The 5,446-nt window shown below is 40.0% G+C and overlaps 1 long non-coding RNA gene across 1 annotated transcript; it reads left to right on the top strand.

Moving 5' to 3' along the window:
- Positions 1-1,907: 1,907 nt before the first annotated feature.
- On the top strand, positions 1,908-4,856 carry LOC130275388 (uncharacterized). The gene is made up of 3 exons (XR_008844763.1): positions 1,908-1,978; positions 4,092-4,164; positions 4,789-4,856. It is a non-coding gene; the product is annotated as an uncharacterized LOC130275388 (long non-coding RNA).
- Positions 4,857-5,446: the final 590 nt, after the last annotated feature.

Raw genomic sequence — 5,446 nt, 5'->3', positions numbered from 1 at the left:
TTCATCATAATACAGGGAAAACACCCCCAGCCTCTGAGAGGAAATCATTAAAACTCATTACAGGAATATATAGATCAAAAGGTATTTTACATATTAACATATGCATTTTTTATGCATACAAGTCTTAGGGCACATTACTACACTGATTTAAGCATGTATATTTATTTACTAATGACAGTACCGCTTTAACCCCTTAAGGACATATGCAATAAATGTACAGTGCTGCCAAGCGCATCTTAGCGCACAGAGCTCTACAATTATGGAGCAGTGTTCTGGCATATTGCCAAGGAGAGTCCTGAGACCCCCCCTTGTTGTAGATCGCTGTGAATTGCCAGTCAATTCTGGTCTCTGGTGACACGATGACATGGAAAATAAGGGACCAAGACAGCACCAATCACCCCTAAGCAGCAGGAGTTAGGTGGCACTGGTGCTACTTGACGATCGCTGTGATTGGTTAGCCGGGACAGGCCGAACATTCACTGCTCCTGCTGGTTGGCACCCGTCCTGCCGGAGGAAAGAGTGTGTGCACGTTGGGAACTGTTAGGGGTACTTGTGGCAACAACATGGTCGGCAGAAGCAACATCATGATCAGCCGCGGCGGCGGCAACATGATCAGCGGCAGGATCCTGGCTGGCGGTGGCAGCAGCAGGAGGTGAGGCCTTTGTGTCTCCTGCTGTTGCATAAGTGCGACTCCCAACATAAAAAAGGAAGCGCACACAAACATGAGGAGATGAGGAAGAGGACAAGATGACACAGGAGAGGTAAAAATCCTAAATATTGATCAGAATAAATCTGAGTTCTAGACTTGCAAATGATGACTAGATATATTAAATATACTGTCAAAATATTAATATAAATGTTTCCTATCTAAATATTTAACTATACACTTTGCTGATGTTTACGATTAATCAAGTATATACAGTCTATTCAATTCTATTACACAAAGAGTTGGGGTGGAAGTATTATATTGATATTGTATATTCATATTGGTAGTGTTGCATACATGTAAAGGAAAAAACACTTAAATGTCTAAATATGTTTATTGTATGTGACATACTAACAGGGGTTATAGGAAATTAATATGAGGGATCTTTGAACTTTTAACAGGACAATTCCAACAGAGACACACACCTCCTCTTATACCATAAAATAAGAATTTAGGTTTATATTATCTATTAGGTTTAGCCATTATAATGGTTTCAAAATCAGGCTAGATGTAAAATCTAGACCTGCAGAGATGTCACATTCTCTACCTTATACATGAAGATATATGTGTTGTTTATAAGTAGATCGTCTATTGACAGCTTTTTATATAACACAATCATATCTCAGGTACAGAGATTAGGAACATTTATGATCCCTAATATCTGTTTTTTTATCTGTAGGAATCCATTTTTCAATATGTAAAAGAATAGACTAGACTGACCGCAGAGTTTACAAAATTTCTTTAGGCTGTGGGCTGACTGACGGCAGCTTTAAGACTGAAAGGGCTACTCCACTCCCCAGCTTTCTGGAAATTTAGTTCCTAACGCTGGGTGCGGGTTTTGAATTTCGCCCCCCCCCCCTCGTTATGTCACTCCATGCCCCCTTAATGCAAGTAAATAGGAGTGGGTGTGATGAAGGTCACACCCACTCCCATAGACTTCCATGGAGGGGGTGGGGTGTGACATCACTAGGGGGCTGAGTGATCCCCGAAGCCGGCACCCAGCATTTAAACCTAATATTTTAATCCTGCCCTCCTTCCCACAAAAATAAAATTAAGATATATATCCCTTAAAATGTATGAATAAATAAATAATATTTCAAAATGACTTATATAAATAGTTCTGGCCCTAGAGTGTTACATATATTAGCATCTGTAGCATGTATCAGGAACATGTTATCATAGTTGTGTTTTTTTTACAGGTGACTGATGCCAAGTGAGAGGTTGAACCTGACATATACCCCCATCAACTGCAATTAAGGAACTACAAGACAGGTAATTAATATTTATATTAATTACTGATAACAATCAGGCTAGATATAAAATCTAGACCTGCAGAAATGTCACAATTTCTACCTTATACATGAAGATATATGCGTTTTTAAAAGTATATCATCTATGGGTAGCTTTTTATATAACACAATCATATCTCAGATACAGAGATTAGGAACATATATGATCCCTAATATCTGTTTTTTATCTGCAGGAATCCCAAGCGTTCGGAAAATTTAGTTCCAAACGCTTGGTGCGGGCTTCGGGGGTCGCCCCCACCCCCCTCGTTATGTCACTCCATGCCCCCTTAATGCAAGTCAATGGGCGGAGGTGTGATGAAGATCACACCCACTCCCATAAACTTCCATGGAGGTGGATTGGGGGTGTGACGTCACGAGGGGCTGGGTGATCCCCGAAGCCAGCACCCAGCGTTTGAACCTAATATTTTAATCCTGCCCTCCTTCCCACAAAAATAAGATATATATCCCTTAAAATGTATGAATAAATAAATAATATTTCAAAATGACTGAGATAAATAGTTCTGGCCCTAGATTGTTATATATATATTAGCATCTGTAGCATGTATAAGGAACATGTTATCATAGTTGTGTCTTTTTTACAGGTGACTGATGCCCAGTGAGAAGGTGAGCCTGACATATAACCCCGTCAGCTTCAATAAAGGAACCACGAGACAGGTAATTAATATTTATATAACAATCAGGCTAGATATAAAATCTAGACCTGCAGAGATGTCACAGCCTCTACCTTATACATGAAGATATGTGTTTTTTATAAGTATATAATCTATGGATAGCTTTTTATATAACACAATTATATCTCAGGTACAGAGATTAGGAACATTTATGATCCCTAATATCTTTTTTTTAACTGCAGGAATCCCTTTTTCAATATGTAAAATAATAGACTAGAATGACCGCAGAGTTTACAAGTTTACTTTAGTCCGTGGGCTGACTGACGGCAGATTTAAGACTGAAAGGGGTACTCCACTCCCCAGAGTTCGGGAAATTTAGTTCCAAACGCTTGGTGCGGGCTTAGTAGGTCGCCCCCCCCCCCCCTCGTTACGTCACTCCATGCCCCCTTAATGCAAGTCAAGCAAGTCAATGGGTGGAGGTATGATGAAGATCACACCCACTCCCAAAAACTTCCATGGAGGTGGATTGGGGGTGTGACGTCACGAGGGGGTGGGTGATCCCCGAAGCTGACACCCAGCGTTTGAACCTAATATTTTAATCCTGCCCTCCTTCTCACAAAAATAAGATATATATCCCTTAAAATGTATGAATAAATAAATAATATTTCAAAATGACTGAGATAAACAGTTCTGGCCCTAGAGTGTTATATATATTAGCATCTGTAGCATGTATCAGGAACATGTTATCATAGTTGTGTCGTTTTTTACAGGTGACTGATGCCCGGTGAGAAGGTGAGCATAACATATAACCCCGTCAGCTGCAATAAAGGAACCACGAGACAGGTAATTAATATTTATATTAATTACTGATAACAATCTGGCTAGATGTAAAATCTAGACCTGCAGAGATGTCACAGTCTCTACCTTTTACATGAAGATATATTTGTTGTTTTTTAAGTATATCGTCTATGGGTAGCTTTTTATATAACACAATCATATCTCAGATACAGAGATTAGGAACATATATGATCCCTAATATCTGTTTTTTATCTGCAGGAATCCCCAGCGTTCGGGAAATTTAGTTCCAAACGCTTGGTGTGGGCTTCGTGGGTCGCCCCACCCCCCTCGTTATGTCACTCCATGCCCCCTTAATGCAAGTCAATGGGCGGAGGTGTGATGAAGATCACACCCACTCCCATAAACTTCCATGGAGGTGGATTGGGGGTGTGACGTCACGAAGGGGCTGGGTGATCCCCGAAGCCGGCGCCCAGCGTTTGAACCTAATATTTTAATCCTGCCCTCCTTCCCACAAAAATAAGATATATATCCCTTAAAATGTATGAATAAATAAATAATATTTCAAAATGACTGAGATAAATAGTTCTGGCCCTAGATTGTTATATATATATTAGCATCTGTAGCATGTATAAGGAACATGTTATCATAGTTGTGTCTTTTTTACAGGTTACTGATGCCCGGTGAGAAGGTGAGCCTGACATATAACCCCGTCAGCTGCAATAAAGGAACCACGAGACAGGTAATTAATATTTATATTAATTACTGATAACAATCAGGCTAGATGTAAAATCTAGACCTGCAGAGATGACACAGTCTCTACCTCATACATGAAGATATATGTGTTTTTTTTATAAGTATATTGTCTATGGATAGCTTTTTATGTAACACAATCATATCTCAGATACAGAGATTAGGAACATATATGATCCCTAATATCTGTTTTTTATCTGCAGGAATCCCCAGCGTTCGGGAAATTTAGTTCCAAACGCTTGGTGCGGGCTTCGGGGGTCACCCCACCCCCCTCGCTATGTCACTCCATGCCCCCTTAATGCAAGTCAATGGGCGGAGGTGTGATGAAGATCACACCCACTCCCATAAACTTCCATGGAGGGGGATGGGGTGTGACATCACGAGGGGGATGGGTGATCCCCGAACCTGGCACCAAGCATTCGAACCTAATATTTTAATCCTGCCCTCCTTCCCACAAAAATAAAAATAAGATATTTATCCCTTAAAATGTATGAATAAATAAATAATATTTCAAAATGACTGATATAAATAGTTCTGGCCCTAGAGTGTTACATATATTAGCGTTTGTAGCATGTATCAGGAACATGTTATCATAGTTGTGTCTTTTTTACAGGTGACTGATGCCAAGTGAGAAGGTATACCTGACACGTACCCGCGTCAGCTGCAATAAAGGAACCACGAGTCAGGTAATTAATATTTATATTAATTACAGATAACAATCAGGCTAGATGTAAAATCTAGACCTGCAGAGATGTCACAGTCTCTACCTTTTACATGAAGATATATGTGTTGTTTATAAGTATATCGTCTATGGATAGCTTTTTATATAACACAATCATATCTCAGATACAGAGATTAGGAACATATATGATCCCTAATATCTGTTTTTTATCTGCAGGAATCCCCAGCGTTCGAGAAATTTAGTTCCAAACGCTTGGTGCGGGCTTCCGGTGTCGCCCCTCCCCCTCGTTATGTCACTCCATGCCCCCTTAATACAAGTCAATGGGCGGAGGTGTGAAGAAGATCACACCCACTCCCATAAACTTCCATGGAGGGGGATGGGGTGTGACATCACGAGGGGGATGGGTGATCCCCGAAGCCGGCACCCAGCATTTGAACCTAATATTTTAATCCTGCCCTCCTTCCCACAAAAATAAAAATGAGATATATATCCCTTAAAATGTATGAATAAATAAATAATATTTCAAAATGACTTATATAAATAGTTCTGGCCCTAGAGTGTTACATATATTAACGTTTGTAGCATGTAT

This window comes from Hyla sarda, chromosome 6, assembly GCF_029499605.1.
Source record: "Hyla sarda isolate aHylSar1 chromosome 6, aHylSar1.hap1, whole genome shotgun sequence".
NCBI lineage: Eukaryota > Metazoa > Chordata > Amphibia > Anura > Hylidae > Hyla > Hyla sarda.
This window is presented reverse-complemented; position numbering and strand designations above follow the sequence as displayed.